Source organism: Artibeus jamaicensis, unplaced genomic scaffold, assembly GCF_021234435.1.
Source record: "Artibeus jamaicensis isolate MK-2021 breed Jamaican fruit bat unplaced genomic scaffold, CSHL_Jam_final contig_335, whole genome shotgun sequence".
Taxonomy (NCBI): Eukaryota; Metazoa; Chordata; class Mammalia; order Chiroptera; family Phyllostomidae; genus Artibeus; species Artibeus jamaicensis.
The window spans coordinates 2,895,092-2,913,206 of NW_026521800.1; the positions used below are offsets into that span (position 1 = coordinate 2,895,092).

The following is an 18,115-nucleotide window of genomic DNA, read 5'->3' on the forward strand; positions in this document are numbered from 1 at the left end:
ATTCTGCACTAAAGACGCCACATCTCTGAGCCTGGAGTCACGGCGTTGTGCATTCACTCATATCCAGCATCAGGAAGCTTTCTCTGGATGAAAGTTCGTGTCATTCCTTTTGTATTTGTCAGACATGTCACACACATCTCTTTGAGGTTCTAATTTTTTCTTTTTAAAATTTTTTATTTATTGATTTTAGAGAGACAGAGGAAGGGGGGAAGAGAGAGAAACATGCATTTGTTGTCCCACTTATTTATGCATCCATTGTTTGATTGTTGAATGTGGACTGATTGCGGAGGGAGCTCAGAACCTTGGTGCATGAGGATGACACTAACCAGTGAAGCTACCCAGCCAAGGCAGTTTTTTTTCTTAATAAAAAGGAAGAAAGGAAAGGAAAAACTAGAGAGATTCCCCTGACAAGCATCTTCCTCTGGTCTCAGTTCTGAGCTTTCTGGTCACGTGGCATTTCACCTTACGTGGGAGGGAAGACCCAGACTGCCAGGCTCTGTGTGATTTCACTTCGTGTCGCCGGAGGCAGAAACTCAAAATGAAACCAATGAAAAAAACCAATGTGTTCTTAATGGTTTTACCCAAACCATAAATCTGTCTCTTGGAGGGAGAGGGGAATCACCCAACATTTGATCCGGTTTCTTCAGCATCTTCCAGAGTAATATGTGTCAGTTCAGTGAGCACCAGCTGGGACTCACTCAAGGGGTTTGTTGAAAATGTAGGTTCTTGGATAGGAGGCAGGGATTTAAATATTTTAAGATGCCCTTGTGGTACTGACAGTCATCGGGACCTAGTAACAAGGCTGAAGTTATGGTAGGCTCAGGTTTTCATTGATCACATATCACTTAATGGAAAGTTTCACAAGAGGTTTAAAATAATGTAGCCGACACCTGTGAAGTGACATGTGCCAGGCATTTCACATTTAAATCTAGGACTACTCTAGGCTACTGTTATTAGTGTCACTTTATAGAAGAGGAAGCTGAAGAACAGAGAGGTTAAATAACTTGCCTAGAGTCAAACAGCTGATACACAATTGTCATTTTTTTCCTGGACCCTCAAAGCAAAATCCTGATCTTTGTTAATTACAAGAAAGAAAAAAAAAACCCAAACAAAAAACTGGCCTAGAGCAGAAATGGGCCCAAAAGGTTAACTTATATTAAACTAAACTGTGCCTTGATATTGTGTTATGTGCCTTATAAATTATTCCTTTAGGAAGTCCTCACTGAACGTTTAGAGACCTCATGGCCTGGGATAGGATTCCACAAAGGGAAGGCATTTATAGGAAATTATAGTCTCTCAGACCAACTAGTAACTTCTTAGCAAGTGCCTGTGCAGAGATGAGAGGACTTGGGCGTGAAATAGAAGAATTACTATTCATTGAGCTGTTTCCTTGTACCAGGCTCTGTGATATGTGTTTTACATGTATTTTCCCATTGATTTCTCAAAGAACTCTCTTCATTAACTTCTATTAATAATCAGTTTGACAGGTAACTAAGGCTTAGTGATGTAAAGAAATTCATCCATAGTCATACAACTTCTGCATTGAGGTTGTGATATGAAGATAACGCCTCTCTCTCTCCAGAGCCTATCCTTATTCCACTGTATTTTATGCTTTTGGCTACATAATCAAATAGGATTTTCTGTTTTCTAGAGAACTGTCATCCATGTGATAGCAACCCAGGTGTCCCAGTCACTGAGGTCATTCTGGGGTTTAAAGAGACCTTTTTGATGGCTTATAATGTCATTGATCATTTGCTTGGCTTTCACATTTTGTCCCCTGGTTCTGTTCTCTTTGCTTGGTGTCTGGGACAGGTAAGAATCCTTCAAAGCTAATATTATCATGGCCAGGATCATGGCCTCTAACAGAACTGACAGATGTCTAGGAACTGAAAGAGGACCAGATGTTTTTAAAGAAACATTAGAGCTTTGTCTATAAGTACTCCATTTTGTTACCACAAAAGGGGTGGCCTTCTGTGCCCTAAGTGGGTTCCTTAATTTTCATGATAGGATGTTCAAAGTCTGGTAATGTGCTATATGCAGGCGAGAATTTAATAAAATTATTTTTAGAGTTCTTGGTCATGAAGAAACCTTAGTAATAATCTGGCGTGCACAGAGTAAACCGTGAACAAAGTGAAAAGACAACCCACCAAATAGGAGAATGTACTTGCCAATGATAAATCTGATAAGGGATCACTAGCCAAAATTTATAAAGAACTTACAAAACTCAACACCCAAAAAACAAACAATCCAATTGAGAAATACCAAAGGTCCTGAATAGATACTTCTCCAAAGAGGATATATAGATGGCCAATAGACATATGAAAAGATGCTCAATATCACTAATCATTAGATGCAAATTAAAACCACAGGAGATATCACTTCACACCTGTCAAAATGGCCATCATTAATAAATCAACAAACAAGCGCTAGTGAGGATGTGGAGAAAGGGGAACACTCATGCACTGTGAATGGTGGAAATGCAGATTGGTGTAGGCCACTGTGGAAAACAGTATGCAGTTTCCTTGAAAAATTAAAAAATGGAACTGCCTTTGGACCCAGCCAGACCACTTCTGGGAATTTATCTGAAGAAACTTGAAACACTAATTTGAAAAAATATATGAAAAAAATAAATGTTCATTGCAGTCTTACTTAATATCACCAATATTTGGAAGCAGCCCCAGTAAGTACCCATCAGTAGATAAGTGAATAAAACAGCAGTGGTACACTTACACTAGGGAGTACTACTTGGCTGTAAAAAAGGGAACCTTTTGCAACAGTATGGATGGATTTGGAGAGGTTTTTTTTTTTTATTTTTTAAATGTAATTATCTTTCAAGTACAGTTTTCTGTCTTTTACTACCATCCCAGCCCACCCCCACTCCTGTGCTCCTTACCTCCCTCCCATTTCCACCCCTCTTAGTTGTTGTCCATGTGTCCTTTATACTAGTTCCTGTAAATCCTTCCCCTTTTTCCCCTGAAATTCCCTCCCCTCTCTCCTCTGGTCACTGTCCCCCTATTCTCTATTTCAGTGTCTTTGTTTTTATTTTGCCTGCTTGTTTGTTTTGTTGTTTAGCTTCCTGTTAAAGGTGAGATCATATGGTATTTGGCTTTCAACGCCTGGCTTATTTCACTCAGCATAATGCTTTCCAGTTCCATCCATGTTGTTGCAAAGAGTAGGAGCTCCTTCTTTCTGCTGCATAGAATTCCATTATGTATATGTACCATAATTTTTTGTTCCATTCATTTACTGATGGGCACCTAGGTTGCTTCCGACTCTTGGCTATTGTAAATTGTGCTGCTATGAACATTGGGGTGCATAGGTTCTTTTGGGACCTGGAGAGTATTAAGCTAAGTGAAATAAGCCAGTTGCTGATAGACAAATACTATATGATCTCATTCATATGTGGAATCTAATGAACAAAATAAACTAATAAACAAAATAGAAACGGACTCATAGATACAAAGAACAGACTGACAGTTGTCACAGAGGAGAAGGGATAGGGGTCTGGGTGAAAAAGGTGAAGGGATTAAGCAATAACAACAACAAAAAACTTCATAGACACAGACATAAGTATGATGATTGCCAGAGGGAAAGGGGGGTGGAGGGACATAGAAGAGGATAAGGGGAGATAAGTGGTGATGGAATAAGACTTGACTGGGGGTGGTGAGCACACAATATAGAGATGATGTGTTATAGAATTGTGTACTTGAAACATACAGTTTTATTAACCAGTGTCACCTCAATAAATTCAATTTAAAAATTATCTAGCTCACCCTGGCTGGTGTGGCTCAGTGGATTGAGATGGCCTGCAAACAGAAAGGTCACTGGATCAGTTCCCAGTCAGAGCATATGCCTGGGTTGCAGGCCAGGTCCCCAGTGTGGGGCAAGCAAGAAGCAACCGATTGATGTTTCTCTCACACATTGATGTTTCTCTCCCTCTCTTTCTTCCTCCCTCCCCTCTCTCTAAAAATAAATAAAATCTAAAAAAAATTTTATCTAGCTCAATTTCTCCATCTTACTGAAAAGGGAAGGGAATACCTCCATATTAAGTGACTTGTCCAAGATAACTAGTAGCAAGACTGGAACCTGCGTCCTGACACCCAGAGCCATACATTTATTCTACCCCTTTAGTCTGATTTTATGCTGGCACTGCCTTAAGCTGAATATGTCATGAATAAGCCATAAGAATTTTAATTTTAAAATGATTCACACGATAAAGCTTTCCTTTAAATGCTAGTGATAGAGTTATTTTAGATTTCTAAATATACAGTGGCAGATGCTAAGAGAAGCGCTCCTAAAATATTATCAAGCCCACAGGAGAGTGTAATACTCAGCAAAGTGGAAAACCTACTTAGGGATATTACATTCGTTTATACATGTATTTAATGGTGAAGAAGAAAACCTTACAAAAAATAGTAAAGGAAGAGATATATATTGCTGTTACCATCCTCATTACCTTTCAGTCTATTCGAGGCCTCCTGCCTTATGGTGGAGGCCTGGGTCCCACTCACATGGATCCCTCTGACCCAGTGTCCTTGGAGAGTGAACATAAGAGCAGAAGGGACCTAATAAAGAATCCATTCATTAAATTCAGTATTTCATTCATTAAATATAATCCCATCAGTGTTGAATAGATAAGGCAGCAACATCAGGGCCCCTGCCTCTTAATTCATTACTTGGCCATTCTGCCCCCCTTCATACTAATTTCGTCCGACTGACTTTGCACCGAGAGAGTAGAAAAGCCCCGTGGCCTTTTTATTTTTAACATTTTACTGGTGTGACATTCACACAGAAAGCGGTTGATATTATAAATGCACTATTCCCCGAATTTCACAAGATGAACACACCCCGGCAGCACTGGAGGATCACACACCTGGTTTCACAGTCTGGCTTCACCACTTAACCATCTGCATAACTTCAGGCAACCATTTTAATGTTTTTGAGCCTCAGTTTGCCTACCTATTAAATGGGAAAGAAACATAAGCATTTCATAGGTATTTGTGGGGAACAAAAGATAATACAGATAATTTACCTGGCATTCTTCTTCCTTTCCCTAATCCCAGAAAAGTTCTGGAAATGAAATCTCTCAAAGTGAATTAGATATGTGGAAGCTAAAGTTTGTAATGTTTGGTAATAGCTCATATGAATCAGGAATCGTAATGAATAATATGAACTATAGAAAACAAATGGGTACATGTTAACTGCTTCTTTGCTACAGCTGATTTTGGCCCATTCTCTTCAAGGCTCATCTGAGAAACTTGGTTTGAGGTAGATTAAAGATTCACACTATGTATTTATTCATACATCTCCTGCTTCATCACAAAAGGGGATTACAGAAATACACATAAAACAATAGTATTTAAAATAAATAAATAGGTGAATGGAGGCCAAAGTAGAAATGTAAGCTAAAGTTTGGGGTACGGTTGATACAGAAAGTGCATGAAATGCAGATCATTTGCTAGGTGTGGTTTTCGGAGTTGGCTTTAAGCTTCGTACCACTCAAAACAAGTAAGGGGAATGATTAGTAACAGAGTTCAGAGTGCCCTTGTGATATGAAAACAAACCAGTGGAGCAGGGGAAATACAGTTATATTCTTGGCACCAAGACCTTCCATGGGTCTTCACAAAGAGAATTTAATGTAAAGTGGTGGGATTCCCCATATTAAATAAAAATGATCTGGTTTATATTGCTGCGTCTTAGGTTTTGCTTCAGTATATAGGTGGCACAAAACAAAAGCCTAATTTAGTACAAATAGTCTTACAAATGATCATAAACTGATAAAATTCTACTCTCCACTTTATGACAATGATACAATGCAAATCATGTGTCCTATAAATCTATGTGTCCTATAAATCTATCTATGAAGTTTCTAAAACCCCCCGAGCAGTGGCATGGCAAACGGGAATTGTATGTTTAGGCTGGATGGGGAATAATGAATTTGTAACAACTCTTCTAAAGAAGACTCAGAGAGGGAAGCATCATTTTTAGGAAGTGCTTGGGAAAATGAGGTTGGGAAAAGCTGAGGCGGAGTGGACTTTCTAGGCGTCAGCTCCATTCTGAGAGAGATGTAGGCCTGTCCCGTGAAGGACTTGACCTTGGGGAGGCGAAAAGTATGCTTCACTGAAAAAATTAGGGTGCCCTCACTACTGAAGAGCAGGTTTAGGGGTAGGATGGGAGTCATTTTGGACAGGTTGGGTTTTCAGCGTTCCTGCATGGGAGGTTATACCCACACACGCACCCTTGCTCACTCGTACTCTTGTCGTCATGTTAGCTGCATCGTCTGGCAGACTCCAGCTGAGTGAAGGCCTGTCCGTTGAGGCAAATGACTAAAAATAGGGTTCAGTTTTGAAATTTGGATGTTTATAAAAGAAACCACCCTTAATAGGAACAAATAAGATGTTTTACTGTTATCAGTGGTCAAGTAGTGGATCTCAAAGTCTGATTCAGGGGCCCCTGGGGGCCCCTGATATTCTTTCAGTGAATGCATGAGGGAGGTCAGGACTATGGTTATGACAATAAGATTTGCGGGTTTTTGTTTTGTATTGTTTTGTTTTTTATACTGGTTTACTCTGTAGACTAACCCAGAGGATACCTGACGTGATATCCAGTCACCTTCCCAGAGCCTGGAATTAAAAGAGATTTGAAAAAATGTAAAGCAATACACATTTCTAATAAAGTTTTGTTTTAGAAAAATAGAGTTATTTTTCATTAAAAATATATGCTATATTGTGTCAACATGTGATAGGTTTATCATTGTTATTTTAGACAAATTAGATTTAGATTGAGTTCTAACATGGCAAATACCATTGTCTATAACTGACATCATCAAAGGGGACCAAAACGAGTGAGAGCTCCGGAGCTGGGAGTGTGCGAGCCATCGCCTGTGTGGTGCAGCATCCACCACAGCTCACCAAGCGGGGTGGCCCCCAAGTTCTGAGAAATGCTCCCCCACATCACTGCCTGGACACGAACCCGCAGGCACACACATGCAATTGTTCCAGACAGTGCGGGCATCTCTGCTCTGTTTATCAGTGTGTTCATAGATATTTAGTTAACATTGGAGTTATAACAAGTAATAACAGAAAAGGTCTCAGCCTTCGTGGAACTTATTTCTAATAAACGTGTGTTGGGAAAGCAGAATTGTCAAGTGTTTACAGGACTGGATAAATATATACATATTACAGATAAATACATGCACTTGGTATCCAGGTGTGACTCTGAAATTGGTACAGAGTGAACCTCTGACTAAATGAATACCTCTGTCCACCGTGGGCAAGGCCTTGTGCTGAGTGCGTATGTGTGTGTTAACTTCATAGCAATCCTATGTAGTGTCTAACATCATGTGCCTTTGTAGGTGAGGAAACTGAAACTCAGAGGGGTTAGATAATGTGTCTAAGTTGTCAGCTAATAAGAGATCAAATCAGGATTTGTGAATTTTTTTTAGCATCTTTGATATAGGTAGTCTTTCTGCTTTAAGGAAACAATAGACTTCCCCTTTAACAATCTCCATATCTGAGTTAGAGAAGGGACTGGCCTTGCTGTGCTAAAGGCAGCTTGTCTTTGGACCACATTCTTGCACAGGTGCAGGGAGCAGTGGTATAGAAACCTTCACAACCAGCCTGGGAATCCCACACCACCAAAGCGGCCAATGGAATAACCACCGCAAGGACCGTTTTCTCATATCACCTTTTTGCCAAGGCCAGTGAAGATTTCCCATCTTTTCTTTCTTTGCCAGAGCTGAATAGTGTTAAGTCTCTTCTAGAGCGGACCTTCCTGGACCTGTAAATGGCTTAATGTGGATCCTGATACGTATAGTGTGCCCAAAATAGTAGGACCTTTGGCTTCAAAGTCACTAAGTTTCAGCCTCTTGGGTTTTTCCTGGCAGCTGCCACAGCAGAAACTTCTGTCCTGGAAGAGCTTCCTCTGAGCTTTCTGGTGCCCCAGCTCCCCTGCCCCTTCACCCTCCCACAGAATTCTCTCCATACCTGCCAGAGGACATTGTCACTGGTCAGAGCCCTGTGTAGTGACTGCTTCGTGTATTGACCCCTCCGGAAAGAAAATCCAAAATCCGTGCCTAATTCTGGAGTCTTTCAGAAGTCTCTGGACCTGAAAATGTGCAATCTAAATGGAGAGTGCACATGCATACATACCCACAAATAATCTTCATTTCCGGAGGGACTTAGGGCCTCTGCTTGCCAGAGTTTTGAGTGACATCCTAACTCCATGCATATTGTTCTGTAATTTGAAACACTTATTGTAAGTGTAGCTGATGACACACACACAGAGGTAGCTGGAATGGTGAATGGTGCAGAGCGGAACACCATTTATTGTGTAGCTGAGTTCAAAACCTTCAGGTGTACCAGTTTCTCGGGATGGTTCCTCCTGTTGAAACTGCAGTTAGCTTGTCAATGAAGCCCCCTCACCTGCGATGCCATGTTTCCTCTCACTGTCCTCTTTGTGGCTGACCATCAGAGCATGACTTAGCTATGGCAGTCTCAGCTGCAGACCTCTTGCCCAGCTGATCAATGGCTCCCTAACCTTTGTACTGTTAGCTTGGTGAACTTTTGGTACATTCACAGGGCAGGCAGGAAAACAATACCTCTGTGCTCAGAACAGTGTCCCCTGACTCATTCCCCAGTCTCCTCCTGACCACTTGTAACTCTTTGGACCATGGTTTAAGTAAGGGCCATTCCCCAGCTTTCTCAAATCTGGCATCCTGGCTTGTGTTTGGGGGCGGGGGGAGAAATCCCAGGAGGGTATTTACAGCTAAGTATGTTTTTAGCTGGCAAGCAGTAGTTGTGAATTTACTCCTTTTCTCAGAAACGGGCAGTCCACTTCTGCCTTCCACCTAGCACTTCAGCAGCTGTGTCACGTCCTATCCTCAGGGCAAGGCACATCGTCTGGGAGGGTGGTATTCAGCAGACCCCTGCCCTTCAGAGTTGGACACCTAACAAAGCAAGTTAGATTTGTTGGTCTGCTTTAACCACAGCCCCTTTGAAGAGAGTCAGAATCCTTATTTCAAATAGGGACCAACCCAGTTGGAGAGCTCCCCCGCCCCGCACTGGTGTTAGCCCATTGGCAATTATGATGGTAAAGTAGGGACTTTGGAGTGAGCTGGGATCGTTTTGACCTTAGGCAATTTAACCTGTCTAAACCTGTTTTCTACACAGTGGGGGCATCTATCTGCCTCCAAGGGCAGCGGCAAGGGTTAAATGGATCACGTAGACAAACCTTTGGGCTCAAGATTGAGTCAGGGCTCTTGATACATGCAAACTTTTATTTGTATCCAACTTCATGATCTAAACCTGCTCACAGTGCCAGTTTTTGTTGCTCTGATACCCACCCCCCCTACAATTAGCATTAATAAGGCCAAAGGACACCATGTCCACAAGGGTGTCTGACCTTGGCTGCTTGGAAGGATGGAAGTAGGAGAGAACAGAGGAGTAAGTAGAAGTCATGCTTCAGGCAGCCCGGGACTCCTGGAGGATCTGCTAGAGAGAAAGCCTGGAGGTGGACGGAAAGCACTGAGAGAGGTGCAGGCTAGGGGGGCCATCTGCGTGTGTCTGTGCCCCAGCCTGCTGGCCAGTTAGGTGCTTTCCCTCTTTTCCTGACTTCTTTTACTACTTAACGGGCTGCCGCCAGACAACTGGAGAGCTCGGCAGGGTTCTGGGACTCCGTACCAACACCATGCCTCCTGACGACAGAGCAGACACAGATGGTGCTTGCACACAGTAACATGGCCTTGTCCCACCGCCCTCCCACTGTGCTAGCACCAGTGAGTGCAGTGCCACTCCAAGGAGTGAGAAAGAGCCTCAGCTCTGGGAGTCGAGAGGCCCGAATGCAAGTCCCAGCTTTGTGTAGCTTTGGACCTTTAGCGAGTCACATTTCTGTGACTGTGTGTGTGTGTTACACTTACTAGGCCCGAGGTCTTCCCCACACCGACATGTATGCTTTGAAACCCTCTCTCCGGGCTTTCTCCTCTGAGGCAGCCCCACTGGTCAGGATTAGTACTCAAGGAGCAGTTTCTAACTACCAGCACATCTCAGACCCCGATCTGTTTTTGAAAACTTAGTTTTTGTACTCTTCTACACAACTGTGACCAAGGTTGCTGGAACTGGGAACTCGCCAGTTCCCAGCACACCCTGCAGCTGCCTAGCTGCATGTCCTCAGTTCAGCCTCTCAACTTCCACCAGGAACCTGCTTCTCCTCTGCCACACGGTCCGGCCGAGAGTTAGAAACTCACCCATGAATCTTTGGCTCTTGCTGTGCTCTTCCTCAATGAGTTGTAACTCCCTTTTTTTTTTTCTAGCTTTGCTCTCTGATCTCAAGAGCCACATCCAACAGAATGCTCATTTAAAAAAAAAAAAGGTTGTTTTTTCAGTATCTCCATTAATCAAAATGACTTCAGTTTAAATTATATGCCTTAGACAGAACTCACTTAGAAGACTAGAGTTGTTAGTTAGAAAGTGAAAGTAGCCGATAATCCTTTTTCATATGTGAAAAAAACTGGCAAGTCATTTAAACCTTTTTCCTCCTGGTAACTTAGAAACAATAGCAAAGTTACTCGAATTGTGTAGCCTTTTATTTTTCCCTCCTTGTGCCCAGGATAAAGATGTCATAGAAGCTTTTATGTTCCACTCTCCTGCTACACTCTTTAGGTAGGAAAATAATTGGCCTTTTCCTTAAGAGGAGGGTAGGAACAGACTGTGTCTGAGCTATTCTCTTGCAAATCCCGGTGGGTACTGCATAATAAAGTCTGTCTAGCTTCTAGTCTGCAACTCTTCTCACTTTCCTTTGAACAAGGGCAGTAAGTTGCTCTTTTTCTGCTCAGTTCTCACACTGAAAAAATCCAGTAGGTGGCCAAAGAGTCTTTAAAAGACTAAAGACAGCTTCAGAGAGTCATTGGAAAGAAAAGTGTGCTTGTAACTTTGTCCAGCAAACAATGCAGGAGAAGTTGAATAGGGCTTCTGGATCCCGGCTTAGGGACAGGTGACTTATTTAGGCAAGTTACAAATGGACGTGTTTGACTACAGCTAAATTAAGTTCTCAAAATAATCCCCCCAAACTGGAGCTCAGACTGTTGAAGCAAGTACTCAGACCAGACTTCTCAGCTGGCCTCTTTCTAGCCTCATTTTAGAACATGGTGTCATCCTTTGCAGTGCCACAGAAAGAGTATCCTAGGGGTTCTCTGTGGAACTTGAAAGAACTCTGTCAGCACCGCAGGAGCCAAACCCCAGGAGTTCCATGGGCTGAGAACTTTGCCCTTTGTAAATTGCTTTTGTAAAAAATTCTAAGTTGAGGAGACAGAGATAAGGAAATTGCTGTTGCTCGGCACTGTTTTATGGTTCTAGCGTTGGATCCTGTGGTGTGCCATGTTCTTTGATTTGAGTTATATGAAGCTTAGAAGCAAACATCACCCTGCTCTCATTACCTAGAACTGGCTGCAGGTCAGTGCACATATGGTTACCTGTATGACCTGTGTCACTGAGTGTTGCCAGGAGCAGTCTTCGTCTTTGAGTAAAATACTCACTGAATGCAAGTGGTGTCTTCAGCAGTATACACACACACACACACACACACACACACTCATATATATAGCAGTAAAATATACATTACATAAAATTTAACATTTTAGCCATTTTCAGTGGCATTAAGTGCCTTCATATTGTCGTGCTACCATCCATTGCCCCACCACCCAGCCACCGGCACCCACCATTCTAATTTCTGTCTCATATAAATGATCATAGAATATTTGCCTTTTTGTATCTGGCTTGTTTCAGTCAGCATACTTTCCTCAAGATTCATCCATGTTGTAGATCCTGTCAGAATGTCATTCCTTTTTAAGACTGAATAATATTCCTTTGTATGTGTGTATACAGCATCTTATTTATCTATCTGTGAACACCCAGGTTGCTTCCACTTTTTTGATGTTGTGAATAATGGGCTTGGGCAGACATGCAGCAGTGGAATCACTGGATCACAGGGCAGTTCTATTTTTAATTTTTTAAGGAACTGCCATACTGTTTTTCATAGAGGCTGCACTATGTCACATCTCCACCAGCAGTGCACTTTCTCCACATCCTTGCCGACAGTTGTTGTTTTCTGATTTTTTGATACTAGGCATCCTACTGAGCAGAAGGTGGTATCTCATGTGGTATGAAACAGTGGTCGCCGTAATGTTGGTGTTTGCTGGCATGCACAGCTGAACCTTCCTGCTGGGTTCTGTGTGATGCAACAAGGCCTGAAGAGAAGGCCCCTTTCACCCTTTGTGTTTCCTGGAGTCGGTAGCTGCAAGCATGCGCTCTGTCTGCTCTGGCTGAGCTCTGAGGCTCTTCTGGGCAGCTACAGAGAGGAGATGTGTGAGCAGGACTTGCTCTGAGCTCCATTCCGAAAAAGGGAGATTTAGTAGCTTGGGATGGGTCAGGACTCCTTGAAGATCTTTGTCCCGAGCACATAGGCAGGAGCTAAGGCATTTAACTGGACCAGTCTGCCGAGGTGTGTGCTTTCATTGGGAGGCTGACTCATCACTGACACATTTTTTAGTTTTACAAAGATCTACTGCTTTTAAAAAAGACACCTACTGCAAAAGCATTAGTTTTCTAGGGTAAATAGGAAGATGCAAGACCTATTTATCACAGGTTTATGTTTTAAGTGGAATGATTGATTTTTGGATGATTTTGAAAATTGTGTCTCCAATCCCAGATTTTGTAATACAAGAAAACAACATATACAGTTCAATATGTGTAAGATTCTCTACTAGAATTAGTAAAATACAGTAATGCTATTACATGAAATTTGGGAAATAGAAAAAATACAACCCTCTTCACTTCTTCTTATTATTTTGGTAAATTTATTTCCAGTGCTTTTCATTTATTTTTAAACATGTACCTGTAATAATATGTACACATAGCATAAATAAACTTTCCTGAAGGGTTATACCCATTTACATTGCCATTAACAATACAACATATGAAAGTGTTCTCATTTTATTATGCCTCGATGGACTTTGATTATGCATTTTTTCTAATTTAAGAAAAAACTAAAAGCTACTTTGCTTAATATATATTTCTTTTGTAATTTTTGTTACAAAATATTTTTCCAGATTGTGTTTTGCTTTTTTATTTTTGACATGGAGATGATTCATATTTATTTTTCCCTTCCTTCTCTTCTCCTGTCCTCCTTTCCTCCCTCCCTCCCTCCCTCCCTCCCTTCCTTCCTTCCTTCCACCCCTTGGAGTGTAGGAGAGAGAGGGAGGCAAGGGAAACGAACCTGGGGGAACAGGGCCCGGAAAGGATTAGACCTTCCCTGGCTGGTGTAGCTCAGTGGATTGAGCACAGGCCTGTGAACCAAAGGATCTCGGTTTGATTCCCAGTCAGGGCACATGCCTGGATTGCAGGCCAGTTCCCAGCAGGGGATGCACAGGAGGCAACCATACACTGATATTTCTCTCTCTCTCTCATTCCCTTCCCCTCTAAGGATAAATAAATAAAATCTTTAAAAAAAAAAAAAAGAAAAGGATTAGACCTGCTCTATAAAGAGAGCTGCAGAGATGGTTTATATTTCTGTATGGTTACGCCAGTGATTTCCAACCTTTTTCATCTGTGGCACACATAAACTACCAAATTCTGCAGCCCACCACAAAATATATTTTTTGCCAATCTGACAAAAATTGGTATAATTTTGATTCATTCACATCACATTGCTATTGTTGTGTTGACTATTGTCATTTTTTTTATTAGACAGTCTAGGGGGAAAAGGTCAGTGGCCCTGACTAAACAGTCAGGTAATTACATGTTTTAAGAATTCTTGCAGAACACTGGTTGGAAATCTCTGGGTTAAGCAATTTATGTTCCTTTTTTTAAAAAATATCCCTTTAATTTCTAATTGTATGTAGTCTATTCCTTATTTGCATTAAAGTTTTAAAATTTCTTCCCTTCCCAGTGCTATAATACATTTTTTCTCCCCAACAGTATGACAAATTTTGTTTTAATCTTATTTTTCTGTTTTAAAAATACATTTCTAACTGTTGACCCTAAGGAATTTATATTTGGCATAAGGTGTGAGGTAAGAATTTATCTTGATGTTTCCCCCAAATTGGTAGCCAGTTGTTCCAACAGTAATTAATTACTGAATAATTTCTCCCATCTCCGATGATTACTGATGCTACCTTTAACATAAACCGACTTCTAGTAAATATATTAGACAGATCTAGTCCTAGTTTATCTATTCTTTTCTATTAATTGCTTTCTTTTCTTGCATAGTCTCAGGGTCTTTTAATTATAGACTTACAATTGTTTTAATGTATACTACCCCTTTTGCCTATAGTTCTTTGCAAAATTTTTTGTACTATTTTTACTTGTTTCTTTTAGACACATGTGGGAATTATCTCCCTATAAAATATTTTATCCAGTTGGGGTTTTGATCAGAATTGCATTTACATAAAAATTAATTTAGAATATACATTTTAAACATTGAAATTTGTTCTTTCTATCTAAATCTTGCCTCATCTCTATTTCTTATTACATATATATATGTGTGTATGTATATGTATACATACACACACATATGAGGTTTTTTTTCTTGCTTTGTTTATACACAAACCTTGTTGAATTTGTCGCTTTGTGAATGGGGTTTTTTAAATTGGACTTTTCTGATGGTTATTACTTTCATATAGGAAATGTGTGTGTGCACACATGTGCCTTATAACTATCCATTTAATAGAGCAAAGCATTGAAAAGAACACAGTCTGTGCAGTCTTTGGGATTGGTCAGACCTGAGTTTGCATTTCAGCTCTCTGCTACTTAACAGATGCCTGAGCCCGAGAATACCATGTTACAATGTTGGACATTGTGCCACTGTATTTTACAGTTAAAACAGGGTTTTATTATTATTTTTATTTAATTATTGTTTAAGTACAGTTTTCTGTCTTTTACTCCCATCCCAGCCCACCCCCCCAGTGCTCCCCACCTCCCTCCCATTTCCACCCCCCTTAGTTTTTGTCCATGTGTCCTTTATTAAAACAGCATTTTAATAAATGATAGCTATTACTGTCAGATTTCTTTGAATATAGTTTCCCCTTCATGTCTTTGGGTTTTCTATTTAGACAGTGATATCATCTATAATTAATGATAATGTTAAGTTTTTCTTTCCAAAATTTAAATCTCTCTGTTTCATGTCTTATCACATTGGCAAGAAAACCTTGCAAAACAATACTACATAATTTTTTTTTCCTTTGGGGGATATTTTTATTCTTATTTTTAAAGGAATTCCTCTAGCTTTTCACTGTGAAGTATAAAGTTGGCTGTGGTTTGAAATGGATACTGTTTATATGTTGGAGTTCTTACCTTTTAAGTGTTTTAAAATTAGAAATCAGTTATCTCAGAAGATTCATACAATTCAAACAACTTTGTTTATAAATTACAATATTGATGATACCTAAAAGGAAAGGTAGAAAATTAAGGATCAATCCTATCTTGAATATACATATTATTATTTCCTATAAAAATACCTGTCTCTGTTTGAGGTTTTTATAGGTCCTCTTATGGATTTTAATACTGAAAAGCAATTAATCTCCTGGGGGTGAGCTGGTGATGGTGGTAGGTTGGGAACCTTCCTTTTAATGCCTGACTGCTGGCTTCTTTATACCGAAGTCTGTGCTGTGCTTTTATATCTGGTTTGGGTCACATGGGAACTTTTAATCTTTGATTCTTACTTTGAATTCCCACATGCACCAAAGCTTAGAACATTTAAATTTTAGGTAGAAACCGTATTGAAACTTAATAATCTTAAACTAGATATTCATCTTATTAAAGTTAATTGGTATTTTAAAATAACAATTGTCTTCCTGATAAAAAAGTAATCTATATTTATTGTAGAAATTTGGAAAATGTGGACAAGCCCCAAAACAAAAATTAATAATGGCACATACAGTTTTATAAGATTTTTTTCACTTACTGTATTTTGAACATTTCCCAATTTTAAGTAACTTTATACTTAATGATTGCTAATGGTTAACATGTTATTCCACCATGAAAATATTTTACCATTTATGTATCAAAGCCCTATTAGTAGACATTTAGCTTGTTTTTAGATGTTCATATGGTAAATAATTTAATGATAACCATCCTTATATTAATATCTTTGTTATATCTCTGAGAAAGTTTCTCAAATTCTTTTTTTAGAAGTTGAATGGCTGGCCGAAAGAGGTATACATTTCTAAAAACAGTATGCTTAAATTCTTAAATCTCTGTTTAAGGTAATTGAGAGAGTATCATTCCCAAAACATATATTTATTTTTCTCAGCTTTGCCAAAGTTAGATGTTGCAATTTAAAAATATTTTTGCTAATTAATAGGGGAAAATATCTTACAGCATGTTTCGATACACATTTCTTTTGTTACCACTGACGTATAACATAAAAAATATGTTCATTAAGTATTTATATGTGTTCTTCTATAAATTACTTTGCCCACTTTGTAGTTGAGGTGTTCTTTTAATATTGACTTTATAAAAAGTCAATAGAGCAAAAAAATTAGGAGCATGGAACTGAGAAAGAATTCTATATCCAAATCTCCCTTCTGCTACTTATTCACTATGAGACCTTGGACATGTTACTTCTTAGCCACTCAGTGTTTCCATTTCTTTATTTTAAAAGTGGAACTGCCCTGACTGGTGTGGCTTTATCCCGCCAACTGCAATGTCACCAATTCAGTTCCCAGTCAGGGCACATACCTAGGTTGCAGGTTCAGCGTATGAGAAGCAACAAACCTGTTTCTCTTTCACGTCATTGTTTCTTTCCTCTGTTTCTCCCTCCTTTACCCCCCTAAAAATAACAGATAACAAAAATTAAAAAGTACAAGTGGAACTAATTTTATCTCCCATATAGGGTTATGATGGGATCTTATGTGCAAAGCAGTTAGCTTGTCTTACACGTAATAAGGGCTAAATACGTACAGTGTAGCTTTCATCACATTGAGGTTCTTTACCAACTCTGCCTGTAAAGATGCTTTTTTCCCAGCTTGTAATTTCCCTTTTGATCTAACCGATAGTGTCTTTTATGTATTTAAACTTACCGTTATTATGTAAATGAAATGTGGCTTATTCTCTTATGGCTATTCCTTTTCCCTAAAAAACCCTTCTCTACCCCTGATGATCAGATAAATATGTACCTACTTTTCTTCTGGTTCTTTTATCATTTTGTATTTTACATTTAAATTTAAAACATTAGAATAAGTTTTATTTAGCCTTTGGTGTAAAGTTAGTGTGAAGTTACTATTTGGTATAATCTTTTTCTTTTAAAAAAATTGTTGATTGATTGTAGAGAGAGAGAGGAAGGGGGAAGGAAGGAGGGAGAGAGAGAGAAAGAGATTGAGAGGGAGAGTTGTTGCTCCACTTATTCGTGTATCCATTGGTTGCTCCTTGTATGTTCCCTGACCCAGGATCTAACCCACAACCTTGGCATATGGGGATGACGTTCTAATTGACTGAGCTAGCCAGCCGAGACAGATTTTTCCCTGTCAGTTGTTCTAATTATGTTAACTAATCTATCCTTTTGCCCCAGTAATTTGAAATGCCTTACTTATCACATACCTGATACTTCCAGAATGTCTGCCTGATTCCATTGATTTGTCTATCATTACATAGGCACCATAGCATAGTGTATATAACATATGTGCATTATGTGCATTCTGGCTTTATTGCATCTTTAATATCTGGATGCACTCATCCCCTCTCCCTCTTGTATATATATTTTTGAAACTGGAAATTTGTTTGTGTATGTAACTATAGGCTCACAGCCTACTCAAGATTTAAATGTTTCTGCTACTCTGTTCAGTGCAGTAGAGAGAACTTGGGCTTTAGACTTCTAGGACTTGGATTCCACACTTGGTTCCACCACCTCCTAAGTGTTCAAGTTGGGCAGATCATTCACTCTCTGTGTACCTTGGGCACTCTGTTAAAGTAATCATGTGAAAATCAGCACCTATTCCAAATTCATCTAAAGCAGCAAGACAAATCAAAGTCATATCACTCACTTCTGTCCCCCTCTAGAAAATAAGTCATTGTTTTAAAGCTGCAGAAAATTTCTAATTCAGTAGTTTGATTATAACTGTTGTATT

The 18,115-nt window shown here is 39.7% G+C and overlaps 1 protein-coding gene across 2 annotated transcripts in view; it reads left to right on the top strand.

The window, feature by feature from the left end:
* The window catches only part of RREB1 (ras responsive element binding protein 1), a 180,435-nt gene that overhangs the window by 12,895 nt on the left and 149,425 nt on the right, over positions 1 to 18,115 (top strand). The window lies entirely within an intron of this gene.